The sequence below is a fragment of the Bombina bombina genome, chromosome 2 (assembly GCF_027579735.1).
Source record: "Bombina bombina isolate aBomBom1 chromosome 2, aBomBom1.pri, whole genome shotgun sequence".
Taxonomy (NCBI): Eukaryota; Metazoa; Chordata; class Amphibia; order Anura; family Bombinatoridae; genus Bombina; species Bombina bombina.
In genome coordinates this window covers 1,226,655,992-1,226,680,969 of record NC_069500.1, presented here as the reverse complement: position 1 = coordinate 1,226,680,969, position 24,978 = coordinate 1,226,655,992, and the positions used below count along the sequence as shown (strand labels likewise).

Genomic DNA, 24,978 nt, shown 5'->3' with positions numbered 1-24,978 from the left:
AATATCCCACAAGTAATGGATGAACCCGTGGACTGGATACACCTTTACAAGAGAAATATCTCCCTTTGGGGGACTGTCTGTACTGCGATTGAGAGAGGTCGCACTTTTCTATGCTCCAGAGGAATCTCCTGCAATCCGCCGATAAAAAAAAAAAAAGAGTAATCATCTGAAGAAAAGAAAATGATCAAGTAAGCATAATTTAAGTTTTTCAACATAAATGGAAAGAGTCCACAGCTGCATTCATTACTTTTGGGAAAACAATACCCAAGCTATAGTGGACACCGAATGCAAAAACGGGAGGGTACAAGAGGCGGCCCATTCTGAGGGCACCAGGCCTAAAAACCCCAACCCAGCAATATCCCGCTTCGTCTAAAGCCGAGAACAACTTTGAAAAAAAGGAAAAGGTCCAAGGACACTGACCCGCAGATAGTCTACAGCCTTGCTAGAGACCGCAGGAACTAGACTCGACTGAGTCAACAGCCTATAGAGACACCATCGTCCAGCAGTCGGTCTCCAAACAACACACCCCTTAGTAAAGAAAGGGAACAAACTACCGTATTCTTCCACAAAGAAGAGAAGGCACGGAGAACACGATTGTACTTGTAAAGCACGGCTAAACCCCCTTAAAGGGACTCAAGGAGCTGCTCATTTTATCAACCTCGAAAGGAGAAAAGGCTGAGTAGACCTCGCCGGGGATCAAACTTGCAACCCTTGCTACAGTGCAGAGTAGCCACAGTACATTAGTATGCTGAGCTAGCTTCCAGCTAACATAAGGAACTCCAGAATAAAAACCTAAAAAGGGCACAAAACAGAGCAAAAAAACAGAGAAATCGGGTCAGGCTAACAGAGACCCAACCAGTCTCATAGAAACAAGGGGAGGTAACGCAAAGTCCCCTGAAACAGAAACCACTGGATAAGGCCGGGAATCTGAAACAGAGAGGATCTTCCCCTAACACAGTGCAACCGCACTCTAAAAGCAACTGAAGACAAAGGTCCCCCAAGTCACAAAAAGGTAGCTCAGAATATCAAAATATTTATTAACGAAACCTCGTGCAGCAAGCTCAGATAGGTCTGACGAACAACACCTGAAGCAAAAATATTGCACGCTACAGTCATCTAATAATGACTCTGAAACTTAGTCCTGCATCTCTGGACTAACTTTCACCCATGCTCTCACTGAGAGGCTGACAGGACTACTTAAAACTCCAGTCCCATGCCGAAGAGTTCTACCCTCCATAAGAGAGACTATCGAAAACTTCTGACACTTCTCTGCCAACCTCCTGGGACGAAAGGCAAAGAATAACTGGGGGATGAGGGAAGTGGGAGGAGTATTTAAGCGTTTGGCTGGGGTGTCTTTGCCTCCTCCTGGTGGCCAGGTTCTGAATTCCCAAAAGTAATGAATGCAGCTGTGGACTCTTTCCATTTACGAAGGAAATGAAAGTAAAAAACAGTGTGTTCCAGCCACATAACAAACAGTCTTTGAGCCCAATAAATCTCACACATAAAGCAGCATAAAATCAAAGCATCACATTTGATTAATCCCCACTGTTCAATAATCCCCCTTAGGAGATATTAACCCATGATTCTATATAAGATAAAAGGAGCCACACTGTGATCCTGTCTTCTAGTGTTTTCAACATATGTAAAAATGTAAACGATCTTACCAGAATCCATGCTGTGGAACAGAAACACAGCATCTCAAGTGTGACAGTCTTGTAGCATCGCTCCGGACATTGACTTGAATGAAAAAAACAAGCAGGCAGTGAAACTAGTCAACACTGATTGCTTAGAAGCTGTTAGGCAGCCTGGATGGGTTCGCAGAAAGACTCTCCATGCATGTCCAGACTCTAACTTTCATCAATGCTCTCACTGAGAAGCTGACAAGACTAATATAACTCCAGTCCCATATCAAAGGGCAGATACCCTTCCTAAGGAACTACTCCGAATCTTCTGACTCTTCTCTGCCATCCTCCTGTGACGAAAGGCAAAGAATGACTGGGGGAAGTGGGAGAGGTATTTAAGCCTATGGCTGGGGTGTCTTTGCCTCCTCCTGGTGGCCAGGTTCAGTATTTCCCAACAGTAAGGGATGATGCCGTGGACTCATATTAAGAAGGAAAGTTTATTTTGACTTGAGTGTCCCTTTAAGAGTTGGCAACCCTACAACACTCCCTCTTTCGTATCTCAGAAAATGTTGCAGTTAAGAATGTTGTGCTTTAATCGATTTAAATACAGCCATGGCACAAGCCAAACAAACCATTAAAGGGATACTAAATCCAATTTTTTTTCTTTCAAGATTCAGGTAGAGCATGCAATGGTTAGGAGCCGGCCCATATTTGGTTCTGCACCTGGGAATATTTAGTCACCAACCAGCAAGTGCTACCCAGGTGCGCTTCCAAAAATGGGCCGGCTCTTAAGCTTACATTCCTGCTTTATCAAATAAAGATAGCAAGAGAATGAAGAAAAATTAATAGGAGTAAATGATAAAGCTATTTAAAAATTGCATGCTCTATCTGAATCATGAAAAAAATGGGTTTAGTATCCGTTTAACATTTTCTATCAATATTCCTCTGGATAAGATCATAAACAAAGTCTTTTATTAAAAAAATGGTTTTGTACTTCTTGGAAGGGGACACTCAGAAGAGATAATTCAGTTAGCAGCACTAGCAGAATTAGTCAGGCAAAGTCAATAAATGCACTGAAAAAACACAAATAGGCTAGCTCTGCTTGCACAAAACACATTATAAAAAAATATAAGAAAAAACGTGGCAGCGTTAAAATGGTTCAAATATTCTATTTCACAAGAAGATATTGTTATAGATATGTTAATGATTTTAAAGAGGGGGAAAAAAAAGAAGTAAATAGTTACAGTCAAATAAAACACATTTAGATTAAAAGGACATTATTAGAATGAAATGAAAAACATAAAAATGCAAAGAGCTTGGAAACAATGCATGTAACAAAATAAATATTTGGTGCTTGACTTACTTGTTGCACAGGGACACAGAACCGCTTGGTATAATCAAGAAAAGGTCGGGAGAAAAAAAAATGAAGACTTCTGCCACAAAGATGATTTGAGTTGAATCACCAGCCCATGTTACTGCGGAAATAAAAATTATGTTTTAAATGACAAAAATATCAACAATGACTTAAAATGCAGAAGTGGATAGACAAAGAAAAAGAGAACTCAATGCAGTAGAATTACATCATTTACAAGTGCATAGTAAAAAGACAATGATTTATCACCTACTCTGAATTTCAAATAAGCAGTAGATTTTTTTCAGAATTTTTTTTGTCCCGTTTTCCGGTCCCCTGTAATCATGTGACAGACAGCCAATCACAGACTAGTATACGTATACCCTGTAAACTTGTGCACATGCTAAATAGTATCTTTTTCCCCATAAAGTGTGTATATAAAAACTGCATGATCTTTCTGAATCATAAGTTTCTTTTGACTTGAGTGTCCCTTTAAGCAGACAACAGGTATAGGTATAGATAGATAGAATATACACTTACAATAATTTCTAACCAATACATTTATATAATGACCGAGGGTAGCAATATGAGCACAGACACAGGTTCCTACTTTACAGGGATATAAAAGTGCTAACATAAAATGCTCTAATATGAGCATTGTATTACTGCACTGTTGCTTGTATATAACTAGGTGTAAATGACTTAAAAACACATAACTATAGTCTGCTCCAAAGACTACTGGGAGCTAGCTGAACATGGCTGGTGAACCAATGACAAGAGGAATGTGTGTGTAGCCACCAATCGCCAGCTAGCTCCCACTAGCACACTCCTGCTCTTTTGCCTATGGTATGCTTTTCACCAAAGGATAAATAGAAAACAACACATTTGATAATAGAAGTGAATTTAAAAGTGTCAAATAAAACTGTGCTCCATATAATTTATAAAAGTTTAATTTTGATTTTCATATCCCTTTAAATAGTGATGGGCAGAAGTCATCTTACACCAGTATTTTTCCAGGATAAATATGTAACAAACAAGAAAACACTTAGTAGTTTGTAATAGACAGCTCAGTTATGTAAGGTCTACTGTCCCACAATAGTGTATGAGGGAAGAACTCATTCTAGGGGCTTAAAAAGGACACTAAACCCAAACTTTTCTTCTTTCATGATTCAGATAGAGAATACAATTTTAAACAACATTCCAATCTACTTATATTATCTAATTTGCTTTGTTCTGTAGATATCCTTTGTTGAAGAAATAGCAATGCACATAGGTGAGCCAATCACGCGGCATCTATGTGCAGCCACCAATCAGCAGCTGAGCCTATCTAGATATTCTTTCCAGCAAAGGATATCAAGAGAATGAAGCAAGTAAGACAATAGAAGTAAATTAGAAAGTTGTTTAGAATTGCATGCTCTTTCTAAATCACAAAAGAAAACATTTGGGTTTCATGTCCCTTTACAGGGATAGAAATGTCAACATTGACATGTGCATGGGTGCATTTCAATTTTAAATAGAAACATTTTTGCAAAATACAGTACTTCCATTAGCAGAAATGCTTCTAGTAAAACGTATTACTGGTTTTCAGCAGCATACGCACATATGCTTTAAAGGAACCAGTATTTAACTGCCACACCTTCTCCGAGAGGCTTGTATGACGCAAATGAAGTCTTTACAGACACAATACACACCACGCCAGATCTCTGAGCTTAAGTACTGGCGCACAGGCCCTCAGAGCATATGTGCGTATGCCGCTAAAAACTAGTAATGACATTTACTATAAGCAGTTTTGCAAACTTGAATTTGAAACTGAAATGCACTTTTTAATTTTTAACTTTCTAAATGTGGCCCATTATTTGAATTTCGGAAAGTACATTTCATTGTTTTGTTTATTGAATATACGGTTTTTATTCTCCATAGTGTTAAGAAGTGACAGTGAGTAGTTTCATTAAAGGGACATTAAACCCCCAAAAAATCTTTCATGATTCAGATAGAACATACATTTTTAAACAACTTTCCAATTTACTATTATCAAATTGTCTTTGTTTTCTTGTTGTCCTTTGTTGAAAAGCAGAGATGCAAGCACATGAGTGTGCACGTGTCTGCAGCAGTATATAGCAACATTTTGTAATAATGTTATACATTAGCAAGAGCACTACATGGCAGCGCTATTTCCGGTCATGTTGTGCTTCAGGTCTGGGCAGGGTACCTATCTAGGTATCCCTTCAACAAAGAATAACATGAGAAAGAAGCAAATTTGATAATAGAAGTAAATTAGAAACTTTTTTTTAAAATGTGTGCTCTGTCTGAATAATGATAGAAAAAAATGGGTTTCATGTCCCTTTAAAAGTAAAATTGTTTACCTTGGTGCAAATAAGTAATATAAGCGAATATGTATGCAGTGTATTACAATAATTAGCTATAATGCAACACTTTTTTGTTAAAAATTATATTGTATTTTGTATTATTTACATTTATTTACCATTTACACCTATATTGCTTAAAGGGACATGAAACTTTTCCTTAATGAACATATTTTAAATAACTTTTCAATGTATTCCTTTTATCTCATTTTCTTTGTTCAAAAGCATATTTAGGTTGGCTCAGGAGTAGAAATGCACTACTGGGAGAAGCTGCTTATTGGTGACTTTTATATATATATTGTCTTATCATTGGGTCATCTGATGTGTTCAGCTAGTTCCCAGTAATGCATTGCAGCTACTTTAACAAAAGATAACATAAGAATGAAGCAATTTTGATTAAATAAGTAATTTGGAAAGTTGTTTAAAATTGTATTCTATGTCTGAATTGGCCCAACTATTGAAACTAAGGGCACACTGGGTGCACTCTGGTAGCTCTATTTACAATTAGAAGCCGTAACAGGCAAAACTGTCTTGGGGAGGACTTGCAGAGGATGGCCAGTTTACAGTGCAGTGTACCTTAGTGGCACAAACCGCAATCTTCAGCTGTAAGCTAGTTCAGAACATACTAATTGAAGATAAACTCCTGCTATATGGACACACTAGCTGATGCAAACCACTTGCCTCTCCTAGTGCCCGCCCCCCCCCCCCCCCCCCCCGAGATCCTGGGTAATAAGCAGTAACACCATATTGCTCTTAGGGCATTCAGATTGAAAATTTATATAATTGCCTTGATTATAGTTTAGTATTGAGGTAAACCCTAATTTCCTGTTCAGTTGTTCAGTGAGTTAACTTGTCTACTGGACAGCTTTCAGCACAAACTCATATACAGGACATTAGGGCTGCTTTTGGGCCTATCCACATGAACCATAGAAGAATGCTGAGGAGTTGGTGGTGTATCTCGAGATGTCTCCATAACCAGCTAATCTGCAAACCCGAGTCTGACCAGTCCTCTGAGGGAATCACCATGGGGTTCCCTATTGGTGTTTGGTGGACGTTCTGGTCTAACACCTGCTATAATTTCCACATAATTTATGGAGGGGCCTTAACAACAAAATGTGCTATAATCAGACTCTCCCCTAATCTGTCCTCCTTTAAATGCTCCCTGAGACATTTTTGCTCAGGAAAGCCTAACACACAACCCAGTAACAAATTAATTCCATTTAATAATTGCCTTCATCAAACTCCACACTAAAATCATTCTCACCTTTTGCAGTCACCACTTCCTGTAATATATATGTAATATATATATATATATATGTAATATATATATATATATATATATATATATATATATATATATATATATATATATATATATTAAAAATTGTATACATTGGACCCTCCATTCCGACAATGGAAAATTTGGCCCTCCATAAAGAAATTAGTTTAATACCCCTGAGTTAAATGGACATGAAACCCAAAATGTTTCTTTTGCGTTTCAGACAGAGAATAATATTTAAATATATATATAGTGCTGCAGAATCTGTTGGCGCTCTACAAATAATAATAATAATAATATTATATATATATATATTTTTATATATATATATATATATATATATATATATATATATATATATATATATATATATATATATATATATATTTATATACACACACACTTCATTCTCCTGGTATTCTTTGTTGAACAGATAGCTAGGTATGCAATGTGCACGTCTGACGCACTATATGGTAGGAAAAAGGGTATCCATATCTTTGATCTCAAAGTGGCACTATCCATGAATTTCTAGCAGTCACTTAAAGGACCAGTAAACACAGTCGATTTGCATAATCAACAAATGCATGATAAAAAGACAATGCAATAGCACTTAGTCTGAACTTCAGATGAGTAGTAGATTATTTTTTTCTGACAATTTAAAAAGTTTTCTATTTCCACTCCCCCTGTACCATGTGACAGCCATCAGCCAATCACAAATGCATATACGTACCATGTGACAGCCATCAGCCAATTACAAATGCTAATATTTTAATTCTGTGAATTCTTGCACATGCTCAATCAGAGCTGGTGACTCAAAAAGTTTAAATATAAAAAGACTGCACATTTTGTTAATGGAAGTACATTAGAAGGTTGTTTAAAACTGCATGCTCTATCCTTGTTTGAAATGGCACATGAGTGTGTCAGGTGAGTGATTCTGGGTCTAAAGATCTGAAGGTCTCCACTCTGACAAGATTATCTAAAAGTCTCATCAGTACTGTGAGGCTTCTCAAACTATTTTTGAAAGGCTACCTTGTGAGATATTTATCTAGTTTTGCAGTGTGAATGACAGAAGTATTACAACATCATTCTCAAAACAAGCACTCAAAAGGTTTTTGTGATTTTCTTGTCTTTATACAAGAAATAACAATTATAAATGAAAATAAACTTGCAAGTTTTCATACTCCAATAGTTTAATACAAACAATGGTTAAGAAGTTTATTTGAAACACATTTTCCCATATTTTTTATATATATATATATATATATATATATATATATATATATATATATATATATATATATATATATATATATATATATATATATATAGTATATATTTTTGTATAGAACATCAAATTATATTTATATTATATAAGGATATATGTCAAAAGGATCAAATTTTTAGCAACCATAACTAGAATTTTACAGCTCCCTGGCTCTGGGGATTTGTCAAGTCCTTATGTACTGTTGATACTACAAACAGAATTTATATATTTACTGTAGTACATTAAAAGTAAGCTGGATAAAAAGGTGTCTCTACACTATAAAGAAAGAAAGAAAAAAAAAACAAAGTAACACACTGTAATAAGTTAAAGACATAGCTCAGTTGTATAGCCTTAAAGGGACAGTATACACCAATTTTCATTTAACTGCATGTAATAGACACTACTATAAAGAATAACATGCACAGATACGGATATAAAAATACAGTATAAATGCAGTTAAAATGATGAAAATGATATTACTACCCAAGGTCTTGTATCTAATGCAAACGCTTCCAATGCCGAACTCCTCCCATCATATTAACCTTTTTACAGAAAATCATTAACGACTATATTTGGAGACGTAGACCTCCAAGACTATCCAGACACACATTGACCCAAATAACATCGGAGGGTGGCCTAGCTGTCCCAAACTTGCAAGCATACAGACAAGCTATCTCTTTACATAGAATAATGGAGTGATCTAGTTATAATTCTGAAACATGTAAGAGATGGGTGCAACTAAAAACACATATCACAAAATCTTCACAACTTGGTGCTATGCGTTGGAATCCAGATAATACATATAAACACTTATCGTCTAAGTCCTCAATTGTGATTAATAAATGGAAAGATTGGAATAAGCTGCGAAACAAACTCCTAACTACTCTCCCTTATCCCCTCTATTGGGTATCAGTGAATTGCCAGCGGGAGCAAAGAAACACCCTGAACAGGTTTAGAATTTCAAACAGTTACTCCCTATTTGTATACGTACCCAAGACAAAAAGATCCTTCCAAAGTCCTAACTAGGAGAATTGGGATCAGAATTTCTAAATTCCTGGATTAGATTCCATCAATTGTCACATTTCATTAACTCTCATAAATATAAAGATGATCTGCTGCTACCCCTAACCCCATTTGAAACCATGTGCATTAATGGCAAACCTCCTAAAAAAAAAAAAATCTCTACCTTATATAAAATAGTTTTGAAATGCATTTCTCCTCCAATGCCCAGTTATACTAGTAGCTGGGAGAAAGAGACGGTATCCCATCTGCCCGACGGGATCTGGTCATCCAGATTCAAAACTATCTAAATCAGCACATTCAGCTAGAGCTTTGGAAGTTAACATTAAGGTAATGATGGGATGGTAACTCACTCCAACCGGAATCAAATATTTATTTCCCACAGCCAATGACAGATGTTGGAGAGAATGTGGGTCTAAAGGCGATTTGTTACACATATGGTGGGGTTGTAGTAGATTAAAACCATTCTGGGATCATATAACATCTGCTATAAATGATATACTACAAACAAATATCACATTAACATATGACATTGTTTTATTAAACGCAAAACCAAATATCCCTTGCATGATTAAAAGACACCTCTTTCAGATACTCCTTAATTCGGCAACACAGTTGATTCCAAAACTGTGGAAATCAACCAATATCCCCAACATGGGTGATTAGAAGTCATTGGTAGAGGATACTCTCCTACTAGAGAGATTTCACTATTTAAAATCATGCAAAGTAGATTTCTTCCAAGACATGATCTTCTTTTGGGAGTCTTTCGTAAACAGTAACTAATTTACAACATCATATATATTCCTTCACATTTTCTGTCATTTCCAACCAAAGCACTCTTCAGAAAGTAACAAATGAATAATTTATACTATAGGAAACTCAAACAAATGGATTCGGGTAACTGTTATAAGTGGATAAACACAAATTGTTTATTGTTATTTCTTCTTTTGTTTATTTATTTTAAAATGGTTGTTAATCTTTGTTTGGTTATTTTATTTAATGACAAGTGGACATTAAGAGAGAGATCAGAACTTTAACAAACTTGACTCAACGTCAATGAGTGCACAAGTTCACAAGATTAGACTCTCTCAATACAGTACTTTAAAGGATATGGACAATCTGGAAAAGGAAACACATGCATAAATATGAAAGAAATACTGTGTGTTAGTCCTTGCGAACCTTGTGATCATTTTGATAACTCTTATCTCTCTTGTATGAATATATGGCATTGTATTATGTTTTTCTAAAATGCAAATAAAGATAATAAAAAAATAAAACAAACAATCCAGTATAAAACCATTTAAAAACTTACTTAGAAGCTCCCAGTTTAGTTCTGTTAAAAAGGTAGCTAGAACACCCACTCTAAGTGGGAAATAACAGACACTCACCCTACCCCTTCCTCTGCATATGAAAGGACTCTTTACACAAACAGGAGCACGCTGGATTAGGTATACCTCGGTATTCTCCTAAAACTTTGGAGCTTGATTAGAAGTCAGAAAATCAGACCAATGTTATTTAAAAATAAGAAAAACTATACATTTAAAAAAAACAAAAAAACTGTATGGGCTATATAAATAGATCATCTACAAAACATTTATGCAAAGAAAAATAAAGTATAAACAAGCACATTTTACACAAGGACAATGCAAACTCCTACCCTGAATACCCCAAACAATGGCAGTTTTCTTACAAAGATGCAGAGGAAGTAACACATTTTATACATTGTTTCAAACTGGTTCCTCATAGCAAAATCACATTCAAACTTTATGTACCCCATTGATTATCACATTCTTTATTATATGAAGTCAACAGAAAGTAAATTTCAGATAAGTCAGGGAAATTAATATAGCTGGTTTCCCATTATTTGTTTCCACTTTTTTCTTTTTCTTTTCATAAATGGTTATGAAAAGATTTGAATAGCTCAAAATACAATACTTTTTTTACTCTAGAACAAATGCCATCTCTGGTATTTATCAAGCTGAGTCGGACAGGGGCGCATATACGCGCCCCGGTCCGCCGCAGCTCACCTCTGGGGGCCTGAATTCTCCTGTAGGAATTCAGTATTGCACACGAGCGCTATTTTGTGCTCGCGTGCAATCCAGTCCCCTGCCGGCGAACAACCAATCACACGCGGGCCGGAGCTGTAAATCTCCCCAGTCGGAAAAGACCGGGGAGATTGAATTTCACCAAACAAGAGGTGGCGAAGAGGTTAGCAAAAATATGTTTTGGTAATGAATGATCAAAAATGTTGGTTTTTTTTTATCATTTGCTATAAAATCGATCATAAAAGACATAAAAATATTTGGGAGGATAGGAATCAAATACATCAGCAACACTACACTAAAAACAAAAACAAAGCCGGTGTGCCATGCTACAATACAAAATTACCAAATTATCCATCCAGGGTTTACTTCAGCTGAGGCATGAGCACCCAATAGGTAAGGCTTCATGAAGACATAAGTTCAAACATAAAAGTCTTAAAAGGGATAGTAAACGTTCAAGATTCATTTAGAGCAGTGCCGGCTCACCTTGGCACCCCTGATGTCTTGGAACTACATTTCCCATGATGCTCAACTAGACGGCAGAGTGCCTATTGCCTAAGCATCATAGGAAATGTAGCTCCAACACATCTGGGGTCCCAAGGTTAGCCATCACGGAGATAGAGTAAGTGATCTAAAAAAATAAAATAAATCAAATTTACTTCTATTTGTTTTGCGCTCTTGGTATCCTTTGTTGAAAAATAAACCTAAATAGGTTTATAGGAGCTTAGGAGTGTGCACATGTCTTTAGCAGTCTATGGCAGGAGTGTTTGAAACTATGAATAACAAAATTTATGCTTACCTGATAAATTTATTTCCGGATACGGTGAGTCCACGGAATCATCAATTACTGTGGGGAATATCACTCCTGGCCAGCAGGAGGAGGCAAAGAGCACCAGCAAAGCTGCAAAATGTCACATCCCCTCCCACAATTCAAAGTCCTTTGACCGAAGGAAAATGGAGAAAAAGGAAATAACACAACGTGTAGAGGTGCCTCAGGTTAAAGTTAAAAATAACTGACTTAAAATAAAGGGCGTGCTGTGGACTCATCGTATCCGGAAATAAATAAATTTATCAGGTAAGAATACATTTTGTTTTCTTTCCTAAGATACGATGAGTTCACAGAATCATCAATCACTGTTGGGAACCAAAATCCAAGCTAGAGGACACCAATGATTAGGGAGGGACAAGACAGGTAATCTAAACAGAAGGCACCACCACTTGAAGAACCTTTCTCCCAAAAGAACCTCAGTCAAGGCAAAAGAATCAAATTCGTAAAATTTGGACAGGGTATGCAGAGAAGACCAAGTTGCAGCCTTGCAAACCCGTTCCACAGAAGCTTCATTTTTGAAAACCCAAGAAGAGGAGACAGCGCTAGTGGAATGAGCTGCAATTCTCTCAGGAGACTGCTGCCCACCAGTCTCAGAAGCAAAACCAATTATACTTCTCAACCAGAGAGAAAGAGAAGTAGAAGAAGCTTTCTGACCTTTAAGTTTCCAACAGAAACAAACAAACAGGGGAGAAGACAGGCAAAAATCCTTAGTCGCCTATAGATAGAATTCAAGAGCACGCACAACATCCTAGTTGTGCAACAAACATTTCTTATGAGAAGAAGGATTAAGACACAGTGAAGGAACAACAATTTTCTGATTAATATTTCTATCCGAAACAACTTTAGGAAGGAAACCTAACTTAGTACCAAGAACCGCCTTATCAACATGAAAGATAAGATACGGCGAATCACACTGCAACGCAGAGAGTTCCGAGACTCTCCGAGCAGAAGAGATAGCAATAAGAAACAAAACCTTCCAAGATAACTTAATATCTATGGAATGCAAAGGCTCAAATGGAGCCTACTGCTAAACTTTAAGAACAAGGTTAAAGCTCCAAGGAGGAGCAACAGACAAACAGGCCTGATTCTGACTAAGGCCTGACAAAAAGATTGCACATCTGGCACGTCCGCCAGACACTTATGTAGCAAAATAGATAAAACTTATACTTCAAGAGCGGTATAACTCCTAGAAGTCTATAGGAATGGCCCCACATATGCAATTTCGCGCTCTCCTAACAGACACACAGCGGATCTGGAAACTGCTCAAAAAGCCTCAAAAGGCTTAATACCACAGAGCCTCTGCTAATTAAACGTGCAAACACAAGGCACACTTTAAGGAAAAAAGGGAGATTTAACCCCTAGGAAACACAATTCAGATAATTAGGGTAGAAACATCCAACTCTAATTATCCAAGAAACCATGAAAGCAATCTAAGCCACAAAGGAGGATTAACTCCTCCTTCCCTAGTCACATAAATATTTAGTGCCTGCCCACTGCCAGTAATAAAACCTTCTCTATGAAGGATTTTATGTCCTACATTAAAGTGAAGGTAAACTTTGATGAATGAAAGCCCGGTTTTTAAAAATACTATTAAAAACAAGGGCACTTTCATTCATTAAAGTATATAAAAGCAGCTGTTTTGTTTAAAAACTTACCGTTCTTCTTTTCACAGCCGGAGCAGCTTCCCTCACCCGGAGATCCTCTCTTCACACGTCAGCAATGACTAATCCGGCTTCCACCAATCACAGCTTTCCCCCCAGGGGAGTCATTGCCTGAGGCCATGCCATGATTGGAGGAAGCCGGATTAGTCATTGCTGACGTGTGAAGAGAGGATCTCCTGCTGTGAAAAGAAGAAAAACAGAATGTGTTTACCTGATAAATTTCTTTCTCCTACGGTGTGTCCGGTCCACGGCTTCATCCTTACTTGTGGGATATTCTCATTCCCTACAGGAAGTGGCAAAGAGAGCACAACAGCAGAGCTGTCCATATAGCTCCACCTCTAGCTCCGCCCCCCAGTCATTCGACCGACGGTCAGGAGAAAAAGGAGAACCATAGGGTGCAGTGGTGACTGTAGTGTACAAAAACAATTTTAAACCTGACTAAAAGCCAGGGCGGGCCGTGGACCGGACACACCGTAGGAGAAAGAAATTTATCAGGTAAACATAAATTCTGTTTTCTCCTACATTGGTGTGTCCGGTCCACGGCTTCATCCTTACTTGTGGGAACCAATACCAAAGCTTTAGGACACGGATGAAGGGAGGGAGCAAGTCAGGTAACCTAAACGGAAGGCACCACTGCTTGGAAAACCTTTCTCCCAAAAATAGCCTCCGAAGAAGCATAAGAATCGAATTTGTAAAATTTGGCAAAAGTATGCAGAGAAGACCACGTCGCTGCCTTACAGATCTGTTCAACAGAAGCCTCATTCTTGAAGGCCCATGTGGAAGCCACAGCTCTAGTAGAATGAGCAGTAATTCGTTCAGGAGGCTGCCGTCCGGCAGTCTCATAAGCCAATCGGATGATGCTTTTTAACCAGAAGGAAAAAGAGAGGTAGCAGTAGCTTTCTGACCTCTCCTCTTACCAGAATAGACGACAAACAATGAAGATGTCTGTCTGAAATCCTTTGTTGCGTCTAGAAAGAATTTTAAATCACGAACCACATCTAGATTGTGTAACAAACGTTCCTTTTTAGAAACTGGATTAGGACACAGATAAGGAACAACTATTTCCTGGATAATATTCCTATTGGAAACCACCTTTGGAAGAAAAACCAGGTTTGGTACGTAAAACGATCTTATCTGTATGGAACACCAGATAGGGTGAATTACACTGCAAAGCAGACAATTCAGAAACTCTTCTAGCAGAAGAAATAGCAACCAAAAACAAAACTTTCCAAGATAGTAACTTAATATCTATGGAATGTAAAGGTTCAAACGGAACCCCTTGAAGAACTGAAAGAACTAAATTTAGACTCCATGGAGGAGTCACAGGTCTGTAGACAGGCTTAATTCCGACCAACGCCTGTGCGAACGCCTGAACATCTGGCACGGCTGCCAGACGTTTGTGTAACAGGACAGAGCAGATATCTGTCCCTTTAAGGAACTAGCTGACAGTCCTTTCTCCAAACCTTCTTGGAGAAAGGAAAGAATCCTTGGAATTCTAACTTTACTCCATGAGTAACCCTTGGATTCGCACCAATAGAGACGTTTCTGCCATATCTTATGGAAAATTCTCCTGGTTACAGGCTTTCTAGCCTGAACCAGAGTATCTATAACTGATTCCGAAAACCCATGCTTAGATAGAATCAAGTGTTCAATCTCCAAGCAGTCAGCTGCAGAAAAACTAGGTTTGGATGTTCGAATGGACCTTGCACTAGAAGGTCCTGTCTCAATGGTAGCTTCCATGGTGGAGCCGATAACATATTCACCAGGTCTGCATACCAAGTCCTGCGTGGCCACGCAGGAGCTATTAGAATCACCAAAGCCTTCTCCTGTTTGATCCTGGCTACTAGCCCGGGGAGTAGAGGAAATGGTGGAAAGACATACGCTAGATTGAATGACCAAGGCGCCACTAATGCAGCTACCAATGTCGCCTTGGGATCCCTGGACCTGGACCCGTAGCGTGGAACCTTGGAGTTCTGACGAGACGCCATCAGATCTAGATCTGGAACAAAGACCTCCGGGTGAAGTTCCCACTCCCCCGGATGGAAAGTCTGACGACTCAAATAATCCGCCTCCCAGTTGTCTACTCCTGGGATGTGAATTGCAGATAGATGGCAGGAGTGATCCTCCGCCCATTTGATGATCTTGGATACTTCTCTCATCGCCAGGGAACTCTTTGTTCCTCCCTGATGATTGATGTACGCTACAGTCGTCATGATGTCCGACTGAAATCTTATAAATTTGGCCTCCGCTAGTTGAGGCCAAGCCAGGAGCGCATTGAATATCACTCTCAGTTCCAAAATGTTTATCGGGAGAAGAGATTCTTCCCGAGACCATAGACCCTGAGCTTTCAGGGAGTCCCAGACCGTGCCCCATCCTAAGAGACTGGCGTCGGTCATGACAATGATCCACTCTGGTCTGCGGAAACTTATTCCCTGGGACAGGTGATCCTGAGACAACCATTTGTATCTGGGGAGACAAATCTGCATAATCCCCATTCCACTGCTTGAGCATGCACAGTTGCAATGGTCTTAGATGAATTCTGGCAAAAGGGACTATGTCCATTGCCGCAACCATTAGACCGATTACCTCCATGCACTGAGCCACAGAAGGCTGAGGAATGGCATGAAGAACTCGACAAGCATTTGAAAGTTTTGACTTCCTGACTTCAGTCAGAAAGATTTTCATTTCTACCCAGACTATTATTGTTCCCAGGAAGGGAACCCTTGTGACCGGGGACAGAGAACTTTTTTCTACGTTCACCTTCCACCCGTTAGACCTTAGAAAGGCTAGAACAATATCCGTATGAGCCTTCGCTTTGTGGAAGGACGACGCCTGAATTAAGATGTCGTCTAGGTAAGGTGCTACCGCAATGCCCCTTGGCCTTAGTACTGCTAGAAGGGATCCTAACACCTTTGTAAAAATTCTTGGAGCAGTGGCCAATCCGAAGAGAAGAGCCACAGACTGATAATGCTTGTCCAGGAAGGCGAACCTTAGGAACTGATGGTGAACTTTGTGGATCGGAATATGCAGGTATGCATCCTTTAGGTCCACTGTAGTCATGTATTGACCTTCCTGGATCATTGGTAAAATTGTTCGAATTGTTTCCATTTTGAATGATGGAGGGATTTGTTTAGGATCTTTAAGTCCACCACGCTGGCTATTCGAGTGAAGTAAATAACAGTGCAAAGTTTGACACACTCGTTGTGGGTTGAAACACAATATCGTTTGGAAAGTGCATGTAAGTATCCATTGAGCAAGAAATATCGGAGTCTACAATCAAGGTAAAGCCCTTTTTGATGATTGTTACCAATGTTGCAATATATGCCTAGCAAGGTATGCGGAAGTTTTATTACACAAGCCCTAATTCCTTGAGGCAGAAAATACACGAGCAACAACTGAAGGAGACACTCTGCATAAAACTTACAGGCACAGAAAGCATTGAATAGCACTACAAAAAAAAACCTGGAGTGTTAAGTCTTACTTTTTGCACTAACATTATAACGAACATTTGCAGCCCTAATATAATTAAAGATTGGCCATATGGCAGAATGGTGAACTATATCAATTGGAATTACAATTCTGTGGATAAAGTTAAGGTTGTTAACAAGTGAACTTTAATTACATTGCTATAAGGACATAGCGTTATGTGCACAACAAAGTGGGCCCACGTTCGTTAATTTGTAAATGTTTAATTTTTAGTAGCCAGCAATAAATCATATGAGCATATGAATCATTATCTTTTGTATGTTTTCTTACATATATGGTGACAATGTAAGGAATACGATAGCATAAATAAATTTGATTGCATGGTGGTAAAGGAACTTAAAGGGACAATATACCCTTATAGATGCTACTAGTAGTTGGATATTTAACACTATACTCTGGTGCCGGACAAAGGGGAACTATAGTGAGGATGAGTTCCCCACAACTTTCTTTTTGCTTGCACACTTTACTAACTTCTTTATATCTGCCCATAATTGTCCTCAAAAGAAGTGAGTGAATAATGGAATACAAAATTTATGCTTGCCTGATAAATTATTTTCTTTCTTCACAGTAAGAGTCCACACATTCATTCATTCATTACTGTTGGGAATACAACACCTGACCACCAGGAGGAGGCAGAGACATCTCAGCCAAAGCTATAAAAGTATCCCTCCCACTTCCCCTACCTCCCCAGTAATTCAAGCCAGAGAGAAGGAAAAGTGAAGAGAAACACTAGGAGTATAGAGGTGCCAGAAGGATCATAAAAATAACTACCACCGCAGAACAAAAAACAGTGGGCAGGTTTGTGGACTCTCACTGCCAAGAAAGAAAATAATTTATCAGGTAAGCATACATTTTGTTTTCTTTCTAATGGCAGTGAGAGTTCATAAATTCATTCATTACTGATGGAAAAGTAATACCTAAGCTAAAGAGGACACAGAATGAACAGGGAGGACAAATCAAGGAAGGCAGACCTAAACTGAAGGCACCACCGCCTGAAGCACTTTTCTCCCAAAGGCAGCCTCAGCTGAGGCAAAAACATCAAATTTGTAAAAAAATAAATAAAATGTATGTAAAGAAGATCAAGTGGCCGTCTTACAGATCTGTTTCATTGAAGCTTCGTTCTTAAAGGCCCAAGACGAAGACACTGCATGAGTAAAATGAGCCGTAAATCTCGCAGGAAGCCGTTGTCCCACCTCCACATACGCCATATGATACATACATCTCAACCAAAAAGAAAGAGTAGTCGCAGTGGCCTTCTGACCCTGCGTTTTCCAGCATACAAAATAAACAAGGAGGATTGTTGAAACTCCTTGGTAGCATGAAGATAGAACTTTAAAGCTCAAACTACATCTAAGTTGTGAAACAAAAGTTCCTTCTGGGAAGAAGGATTAGGACAAGAGGAAGACAACAATCTGCTGATTGATATTGCGTGAAGAGACAACCCTAGGAATAAACCCCAACTTAATATGTAACACTGCCTTATCCGCATGAAAAATCAGATAAGGAGGATCACACTGAAAAACAGATGACTCAAACTCTGCAAGCAGAAGAAATAGCTAACAGGAACAAAACGTTCCAAGATAAAAGCTTAATGTCAATAGAATGCAAAGGCTCAAATGGAGCCTGTTGAAGAACACGAAGAACCAGGTTAAGACTCCATGGAGGAGCAACCAGTTTAAACACAGGCCTAATTCTAGCAATAGGTACTCACAAACCCGCAGCGCTCAGACCTCCTGCCCTGTTGCGCTCTTTAGCGTTGGCACATGCTCTGAGAGGGAAGTCACGTGATCGGTGCAAAGAGACCACCACCGTCAAAGCGGCAATGTATCCAAATAGTAACAAATAGACTTTGCACTCAAAAATAATCCATCTGCATAGTCAGTAAGTAAAAACCTTGAAGTTTATTCGGACAACTTAAAAACATAGGATCCAGTAAGACGTGATAACGGTAGCAACAATAAGTGAGCACTTAAAGCATAGCTGTATGCATTTCGGGCTCTGCGTAGCTCTTGCTCCCCAGCTGTATGCTACTATCTCAATCAAGCCTCTTTATAAACAAATTGTCAGTGTAACGTTCCCTGTTTTCTTAAAGTGGTATACTCCACATAACAAAGCACCCTATTTACATTGCACCTTTTATACCTGTATCAATATACAACAATACTTTAAAACATTCCCTAAAAAAAGGAATTCAAAAGCATATGCATTGCCTATATAACCTATACACTTAACATAAGGAATATTTATGTATACATTCCAAATTATTTTGTTAATCTAAGGAGCAATCAACAATGTGCATTTATGGATTCATTTTACAAATAACATATATTGGAAAATGTATATATACTCTATTCACCAGTTCAAACTTTAGCATGATACTGAGCACAACACAGTCATTTGATCACAATACAATGTGCAAATACATATCATTCTCAGTTTGAACTAATGGATAATCAATAGAACAAGTTAGTATCCATGTGCAAATTCAAACCTAGTAGTGATCTGGTATTTAGGTGGAATATCCAGTAAACCTCATTTTGATCCAATTGTCTCTCTCTATCACAATCTCTGATTGGTTTGAGTATAAAATTAATACCCTTTATTTGTATAAGATTATTGTCTGCTCCATGTTTATCTGTGAAATGTCTACCCACAGGTGTTTTAGTGTCAGGGTCTTCAATTGACCTAAGATGTTCCATGAACCTGTCTTTCATAGGTCTCTTAGTGCATCCTGTATATTGCTTCTGACAGGCTTTACAGTTCAGAAGGTATATGACGTGTGTAATATTGCAATTAATATGATTCTTAATTGTATATTCATTGCCAGTTACTGTGGAAATAAAAGTTTCTCCTTCTTTCACATAGTGACACGTCTTACACTTCCTGGCCCTGCACTTATAACATCCTTTCTTCCTTGTCAGCCAAGTATGACTGACTTCCAACCTTGGTATCATAGATGGTGCACGAATATTACCAATAGTTTTAGCCCTCTTTGACACAAAATTACATCCTTCAGTGAGGATTTGTTTAAGAACTGGATCTTCGTATAAGAGTGGCAAACTCTGATTGATAATTTTACAAACCCTATGATAAACATTGCTAAAACTAGTTACAAAACACGGCTTACTCTTATTTTTTTATGTTAAATTCCTTACTATTGTTCGCATGCTTATATTTTAGCAAAGATTGTCGTGACATACCTTCTACTTTCGTTAGTTTTAAATCTAAAATTTCCTGTGTATATCCCCTTTCTTTCAACCTTTTACTCATATCCTTTAAATGTCTATCACAAGTGTCCTTCTGTGTACAGATCCTTCTCGCCTTTATGAACTATCCCTTAGGAATGGATCTCAGCAGATGTTTAGGATGACAAGAATCATACCTCAAAAGAGTATTTCCTGCTGTATCCTTCCTAAAAAGTTTCCAAACAGTTCCCCTCAAAGTTTACCTGTAGACAAACACCCAGGAAAAGAATCCTACTTGGATGTTGTTCCAAAGTGAACCGTAGATTCATTTCATTTGAATTAATATACTGAAAAAAATTATTCACTTAATTTTCATCTCCATTCCAAACCAATATCAGATCGTTTATATATCTGCCATAATGTACAATATGATCTCTAAAAGGGGTTGCCATCTCTAGGCGCGGAAAAGTTCCCAAAACCTCATCCCGTGTCTTTGGAGATAGAAAACGCCCTCCAACATAAAAAAAATTATGGGTCAACAAATATTCTATTGATTGTACAAGAAATTCCTTAAGATCACCATCATATTGGGAATAATTATCCAACAAAAATTAAATTGCTCTGATACCTAAGTGGAGTAGAATGGGGGTATACAAAGATTAAACATCAATGGTAACCAATCTATATTGTTCACACCAGGCCAACTGTTCAACCTGATTAATCAGAGAGGTGGTATCTCGAATATATCCATACAAATCTCTTACTATAGGCTGTAGGTAAATTTTCACTAGATCTGACAACTTTTCATTGAGAGAGTCTATTCCAGCAATGATAGGTGTCTCCCCGGAGGTCGCCTACCATCTTTATGGAGTTAATGGGCATGACTGGATTCAATGGTAGAATAGACTCTCCCAAATTTTCAGTTAATACTACCCTGTGAACAAAGGTGTCTTTTAGATCTCGTAGGAGAGCATGATACATTAAAGTAGGATCTGAGGTGAGTCGCATATAAACCTCTTTTTCTGAAAGGGGTTTTGTTGCCTCTGTGAAATACTCTTCCCCATAGAACACTACTATGCTTCCTCCCTTATCGGATTGTCGTATTACAATGTGTTTATCTTCATGTAAACATTTCAGAGCCATTTTCTCATCTGGAGTAAGGTTGTCCCTAACATTCTGCTACCTCATTGTTTTATTTTTTTCATTTAAGTGTCTAAGTTTAGTTTCCACAACTGACTGAAACACTTCAAGAAGTTTACCCCTGCTCTGCACTGGATAAAAATCACACTTAGACTTAATTCTAGAGACATCTACCATTTCTTTATTAGGACCTGTTTTTACGGATTCATTACCCTCATAGGGGAGAAACCCAATCCTTTACTTAGTACACTATATTCTGTTTGTGTCAAGTTTCTGTGTTATAAATTAGCCACATATTTTAAAAACAATTCTGTTTGTTTGGAAATTTCTTCCTCTGTGGGTACAGATTTTGTCTTATATTTCCCCCCTCTTCTACCTCTAAGTAATTTCTTTTGTTGATTTTAACATATGCTCCCGTTTTTTAAGCCTTGTGTTTACCTCCTTGGCTAGACACTACTCCCTTTGTGTGTACTAGGAACCTCAAGAACAGAAATAGTCTCTCCAAGTCCGGTTTCTTCCCGATTAGCAGAATTGACAACATCAGATGAATTATAGTCATATTCCGTTTCACTGAAAGAGACATTTCTGTTTTTATTAGGTTTAACCTTAACTTGTCTCACCCTTTGTTAACCGCTAGTGGATGCATTCTTATAAGACAATGTGTTATGGGTTCATCTGTATACCCTATCTATTTCATAATCATTTTTGTCTCTATTAAATTTTCTGCATCTTAAACAACCAACTGCATATTACTCTGAAAAGTCTTATCAAACTCTTTAAATTCAGCTGCATGTTGTAATTTCTTCAATTCTGTTTGCAACTCTTGCATTTGCTGTATCAGAAGCAGTCTGTTTCTTTTTATAATCTATTAATAAGTCCATCAGACTCTGAACAGGTTGTTAATACCTGGTTCCATTTAGTGACAAATTCTTGACAAGTTACATGAAAGGAGGGTTATTTAGATATTCTTAACCCCCTTGAGATACGTGATTGCAAAAGCCTGAAAAAAGGACTGAACATCAGGAATATTAGCCAGCTTTTTATGGAGTAAAACAGATAGAGCAGAGATCTGCCCCTTAAGAGAATTGGCAGGCATGCCCTTCTACAAACCTTCCTGCCAGGGAAAACCCTGTTCCTCACACCAAGGTAGATAAGTACGCCACACCTGGTTGTAAATATGTCTTGTAACCAGCTTACGGGCCTGAATCAAGGTATCAATAACCCTGTCAGAGAAACCTCTCTTAGATAGGGCTGGGGTTCAATCTTCACACAGTAAGCCTAAGGGGATCTAGATTTTGGTAAAGAAATAGACCCCGATGAAGAAGGTCCGCTCGTAGAGGTAACCTCCGAGGAGCAGATGACATCTTCACAAGGTCTGCAAACCAAGTCGGACACGGCCACGCCGGAGCAATGAGAATCACTGAGACCCACTCCCGTTTGATGCGTGTGATCACTCAAGGAATGAGAGCTAACACGTCCAACAAAACTGATTGAGGATCCCTCGATCTATACCCGTATCTGGGTAGTTTGGCATTGAGAAGAAAAGCCATTAGATCCATCTCCGGAACCCCCCACCTGAGAGTTATCTCTGCAAATACTTCCTGATGGAAAGACCATTCTCTGGGGTGAAAGGTTTGTCTGCTCAGGAAGTCCGCTTCTCAACTGTCTAACCCAGGAATATGGTTCCACCAGAGAGCTCTCCTAGAGAAGACTGCAAAGCCAGAAGATTTAGCATTAAGGCGGATGATCTGCATGATGGCATCACAAATTAAGGAATTGGCCTTTTTAAGGGCCTTAATCCGAACCTGAATGTCCTCTAACAGAGTTTCTACCAGAACCGTGTCAGAGAAGGGGCTGCACCAGAAGGTGGCGGCTCAAACAACCGCCGCAATACCCACTGCAGGTTGAAAGAGTAAACCCATTAGATTAAGCATCCTCCTCAAGTACCCCTCCATCTTTCTGTCCATGGGGTCCCAGAAGGAGGTACTATGCTCTAAAGGAATACAGATCAGGGCTGCAACAACTAATCGGTAAGTTTGATCATAAAAATAGTTGTCAACAAATCTCATTATCAATTAGGTGGTCAGCGATTAGTTGGTCAGTTGCACAGCACCAGCTGCTTTAATCTGATGATCTACTGCAACTAAGATTGTGCAAAAAATATTGAATATTTCCCATACCAGCTGTATGATATAGAAAAGGTGCAGGAGGCTATTTGCATCTTAATCTAAGGCTAGACTTTAAGATGACCAAGGTGTAGACTGTCCCTTTAACCAATATATTGCTGCATACGTCAAATTGTCCAATACCACCACCTAGTGGTCAATATTTAAATTCACATACAAAATAAGTTAATACATTTAAAACTAACCCAATTACAAAGACTAGATAATGCAACTTAAAGGGACAGTCAAGTCCAAAACAAACTTTCATGAATCAAATAGGGCATGTAATTTTAAACAACTTTCCAATTTACTTTTAATCACCAATTTTGCTTTGTTCTTTTGGTATTCTTAGCTGAAAGCTAAACCTAGGAGGTTCATATGCCAATTTCTTAGACCTTGAAGGCCGCCTCCAATCTGAAAGCATTTTGATAGTTTTTCACCACTAGAGGCCATTAGTTCATGTCTTTCATATAGATAACATTGAGCTCATGCACGTGAATTTACCATGGAGTCAGCTCTGATTGGCTAAAATGCAAGTCTGTCAAAATAACTGAAATAAGGGGGCAGACTACTGAGGCTTAGATACAAGTTAATTACAGAGGTAAAACTTTATAATTATAACTCTGTTAGTTATACAAAACTGAGGAATTGGTAATTAAGGGATTATCTTTTAAAACAACAAAAATTCTGGTGTTGACTGTCCCTTTAATTTAAACTCTCTATAAGGGAATAGTGGTGCATTTAGCTAAAGTGAAGCCTTGGGGATTGAACTCCACAGTTCTAAATCAGAGTCTGGCACCGGGAACATCTTATTAAAATTCGGGGACGGAGAGAAGAGAATCCCCGGTTTCTCCCACTCCTTCGAGATAATGTCTGACATGCAAGCAGGGACTGGAAAAACCTCTGAAGCTTTAGAACTGGTTTGATGAACCATATCTAACTTAAGAATTTTTGGTTTCTCAGATGACAGTGTCAAGGACATCCAAAGTAGATAAAACTTCCTTAAGTAAGAAGCAAAGATGTTCAAGCCTGAACCAAAAGTTAACCTCTTCAGGTTCTGCTACCTTATCAATTGTGGAATCAGAGGAAGAAATCTCACCCTCGGAAGCCATTAAAGAGTTGTTGTCGTCAAAATGTTGATAGAGACTGACTAAAGCATTCTCCAGTGTATCAGAAGAAACATGTTTGATCTTTCTTTTTCTCTCCCCTGACCCAGGGAAAGCACCCAGTGCCACAGATACAGCCGACTAAAGATGTGCAGCAAAATCCACAGATAGAACAAATAACCCCAGAGGAGTTAGAAGCTCTGCCGCAAGGTACTGCATGCATTGCAAAACAGAACTCAAACAGGCTGAGCATAATTGTGCAGGGGGCAAACTGTGGCCTCTAAACATAACCATACATTTATTTGTATTTAACACAGGTGGATTAACAACCTCAAGGAAGATTTTTAACTCTGAGTCCTCCATAGCTGCACTAAATCGCAACAGTAATAAATAGACAAAACAAAAAACGGTTCTCAACACCTCTAAGCTCCTTTATGCTGAGTCTGGGACGACTCACCACCTCCC

At 38.5% G+C, this 24,978-nt stretch overlaps 1 protein-coding gene across 1 annotated transcript in view; it reads right to left on the bottom strand.

The window, feature by feature from the left end:
* Positions 1 to 24,978, bottom strand: part of FRYL (FRY like transcription coactivator) — a 916,813-nt gene that overhangs the window by 869,043 nt on the left and 22,792 nt on the right. The window contains exon 2 of the mRNA XM_053703981.1: positions 2,986 to 3,097. The gene's annotated coding sequence lies outside the window, so the exon portion shown is untranslated. The remainder of the gene's footprint in view (positions 1 to 2,985; positions 3,098 to 24,978) is intronic.